The sequence below is a fragment of the Microtus ochrogaster genome, chromosome 21 (genome assembly GCF_000317375.1).
Source record: "Microtus ochrogaster isolate Prairie Vole_2 chromosome 21, MicOch1.0, whole genome shotgun sequence".
In the NCBI taxonomy this organism is placed as follows: Eukaryota; Metazoa; Chordata; class Mammalia; order Rodentia; family Cricetidae; genus Microtus; species Microtus ochrogaster.
Window position 1 is genome coordinate 4,119,949 of NC_022022.1, and position 4,170 is coordinate 4,124,118.

The 4,170-nt window shown below is 38.3% G+C and overlaps 1 protein-coding gene and 1 pseudogene across 2 annotated transcripts in view; both read left to right on the plus strand.

Moving 5' to 3' along the window:
* The window catches only part of Snx27 (sorting nexin family member 27), a 93,129-nt gene that overhangs the window by 69,126 nt on the left and 19,833 nt on the right, over positions 1–4,170 (plus strand). The window lies entirely within an intron of this gene.
* On the plus strand, positions 184–300 carry LOC113457252 (annotated as a pseudogene).

Here is a 4,170-nt window from a genome sequence, read left to right on the forward strand (position 1 = left end):
ACATGGAAGCTAACAGCTGTCTGTAACTCCAAGGTCTTACACTCTCACATAGAGATACATGCAGGCAAAATACCAATGTACGTAAAATTAAATAAAATAAATTATTAAAAAATAAAAAGGGTACCATTTCTTACTATTAATTAACTCCATAGTTAGAATTTTTCAATTATCAAAATAAATTTTGTCTACGGCCATACGACCCTGAATGTGCCCAATCTCGTCTGATCTCGGAAGCTAAGCAGTCGGGCCTGGTTAGTACTTGGATGGAAGACCACCTGGGAATACCAAGTGCTGTAGGCTGGGCCAGAGAGATGGCTCAAAGGTTAAGAGCACAAACTGCTCTTTCAGAGGTCCTGAGTTCAATTTCCAGCAACTGTATGGTGGCTCACAACCATCTGTAATTTGATCTGGTTCCCTTTTCTGGCATGCAGACTGAACACTGTATAATTAATAAATAAATTTTTTATAGTTGGTTTGTTAAAAATCTGGTTGAAAGCCCAACAAAATCCCAGCAAAATTCTTCAAAGACTTCGAATGAACGGTACTGAACTTCATTTGGAAAAGCAAAAAATCCAGGATCGTCTGGAGGCATCACAATCCCTGGCTTCAAACTCTATTACAGAGCTACAGTACTGAAAACAGCCTGGTATTGGCATAAGAACAGACAGGAGGACCAATGGAACCAAACAGAAGACCCGGATATCAATCCACACATCTTCGAACACCTGATCTTTGATAAAGAAGCAAAAAATATCAAATGGAAAAAAGAAAGCATATTTAACAAGTGGTGCTGGCATAAACTGGATATCAACATGTAGAAGAATGAAAATAGACCCATATCTATCACCATGCACAAAACTCAAGTCAAAATGGATCAAAGACCTCAACATAAAGCCAGCCACACTGAACCTTATAGAATAGAAAGTGGGAAGTACACTTAAACGCATTGGCACAGGGAACCACTTCCTAAACATAACCCCATCAGCACAGACATTAAAACAATTAATAAATGGGACCCCCTGAAACTGAGAAGCTTCTGTAAAGCAAAGGACACGGTCAACAAGACAAAACGACAGCCTACAGAATGAGAAAAGATCTTCACTAACTCCACATCGGACAGAGGTCTGAGCTCCAAAATATACAAAGAACTCAAGAAATTGGACACCAAAAGATCAAATAATCCAATAAAAAAATGGAATACAGACCTAAACAGAGAACTCTCAACAGAAGAATCTAAAATGGCTGAAAGACACTTAAGGAAATGTTCAGCATCCTTAGTCATCAGAGAACTGCAAATCAAAACAACTCTGAGATTCTATCTTACACCTGTAAGAATGGCCAAGATCAAAAACACTGATGACAGGGGCTGGAGAGATGGCTCAGGGGTTAAGAGCATTGCCTGCTCTTCCAAAGGTCCTGAGTTCAATTCCCAGCAACCACATGGTGGCTCACAACCATCTGAAATGAGGTCTGGTGCCCTCTTCTGGCCTTCAGGCATACACGCAGAAAGAATATTGTATACATAATAAATAAATAAATACAAAAAAAAAACACTGATGACAATTTATGCTGGAGAGGTTGTGGGGAAAAGGGAACACTTCTGCATTGCTGGTGGGAATGCAAGCTGGTACAACCCCTTTGGATGTCGGTGTGGTGATTTCTCAGAAAATTAGGAAACAAACTTCCTCAAGACCCAGTAATACCACTTTTGCGTACATATCCAAAGGATGCTCAGTCGTGTCACAAGGACATGTGCTCAACTATGTTCATAGCAGCATTGTTTGTCATAGCCAGAACCTGGAAACAACCTAAATGCCCCTCAACCGAAGAATGGATAAGGAAAATGTGGTACACAATGGGTACTACACAACAGAAGAAAAAACCGACAGTTTGAATTTGGCAGGAAAATGGATGGAGCTAGAAAACATTATTTTGAGTGAGGTAACCCAGACACAGAAAGACAATTATCACATGTACTCACTCATAGATGGTTTTTAAACATAAAGCAAAAAAAGCCAGCCTACAAACCACAATCCCAGAGAACTTAGACAACAGTGCGGACACTAAGAGAGACTTACATAGATCTAATCTACATGGGAAGTAGAAAGTAGAAAAAGACAAGACCTCCTGAGTCTTGTCATTGGGAGCATGGGGACCTTGGGGGGAGGATTGAAAGGGGGAGGGGAGAGGCATAGAAGGGAGCAGAGAAAAATGTACAGCTCAACAGATATCAATAAAAAAAAGAAAAAAGTGAAATAAACGATGGAATGTCATGCAAAATAAAAAAAAATCTGGTTGAAAACAGGTCTTTTTATCACATTTGATCTTAATTTTGACTCAATATAAAGCAGTCTCCCTTTCCTACTTTTGTGTGTTCGCAGAAGTGGGTCATTCCGAATTTATCTGCTTGTTTTCTTGTAGGTCATTTACCATGTCCTTGCAGTTCCCTGTGTTTTCTGTAAATAGAAATTTACTCTAGAGGCTTGATTATATTTAAGTTTTGTTTTTAAATAATATATATATATATTTATATATAAAATAATTAGGCTGTAGTAATACAATGTGTTGCTTCTCAGCAGGCACTCTCTGTCTCGAGTTGTCCATTCAGTGTTAAACGTGCTTAGTCAGTAACTTGAGAGTTTACCTAGACTTTTCACTGCAAAGTTCCTATTGTTCATTGATAATCGTTACCTTAATCAATAATTCCACAAAAGTTGCTAAGTGCTGGTTTTCAGTTCCCTCATTTTTTTTCATGTAACTAAAATTCTTCTGTTAGTAACTTTTCCTTATCAATTAAGGCTATTAATTTAGTCTGAAAGGCTGTTGTGGGAGCGAAATTTTAGAAATTTAATTCTTTCCTTTATTAACAATTTTCAAATTAAAGAATTGATGCCTTAGTTGTTTCCAGTGTTGTCCGGTGCAACAATTGTTAATAGTTTTATTTTTAAGTACAGGTAAATTTCTAATTAAATGTGATTTAATAAAAAGCATGTTACTATTTCTTCAGTGTTCAAATGATTGCATGTTTGACCAAAGGAAGTTCCTTCATGTCTGTTCCTATGTACTTTTGGTACCATCCCTTAGCTTATGGGGCATTTCATTGAAACAAGATATCTTGGTCTCTTATGTAGACATGCCGTGCCTTGCTCTACCAGTCTTGGTTCTCCAGTGAGAAATAGCAGTCAAGATCATAGTCTGGGTGTCAGCTGTCAGCACTGCTGCAGGCCCATTTAATTGCCTGAACTTGATCGAGATTTTCAGGGAGACAGACAGATTTCTGGTTATCAGTGATTATACAAAGCACTCCTTTTATCAAACAAAAAACTCTATCCTTCATTTAATCTACTGCAATATACCTTAGCAACTGACTGTAGGACTCCAGCCATCTTTGAAATTTTATAGTACTGGAATAACTGAAAAAAGTTTGTTTTTATCTTTTTTTCTTTTTCTTTTTTGGTTTTTCAAGACAGGGTTTCTCTGTGCAACGGCCTTGACTGTCCTGGAACTCACTCTGTAGACCAGGCTGGCCTCGAACTCACAGAGATCCACCTGCCTCTGCCTCCTGAGTGCTGGGATTAAAGGTGTGCGTCACCACCTGGCTTGCTCTCTACTTTTTTCAGTGTTTCTTTAGAAAAACTTAGGGTATTTTGTTGTTTAATTTTTATATGTTTGTATATCTGTGAATATGTATGTAAATATTGTGTGTGGTTATCTGGAAAGGCCAGCAGAGAGCATTGGGTGCCCTGGAACTGGAGTTCCAGTGTGGGTGCTGGGAACTAAACTCATGTCTTCTTTATAAGTGCAGCAAGTGTTCTTACCTGCTGGACCATCTCTCCAGCCTGGACCTAGGGTATTTTTTAATACTCTCCCTTCTCCATCATACTGAATCTTGTAGATAGAAGCCATTTTGTAAACCCTAGTTGAGAGTATTCTAGTTTTGATCAATGCAGTATAGAAAGTTGATTTTGAATACCTGTAATTTCTGGTTCCTACACAATATCAGATGAAGCTAGTCTGGGTGTGTGAGCAGATATAGGAAGAAGAGATACAGTCTTATTTGGTTCAGTCTTCCAACATCTTCTAGTTGTTTTGTGAACACCTTGCCTATATGGGAAATGCTCTTTTTTTTTAATTTATTTATTTATTGAGGATTTCTGCCTCCTCCCCGCC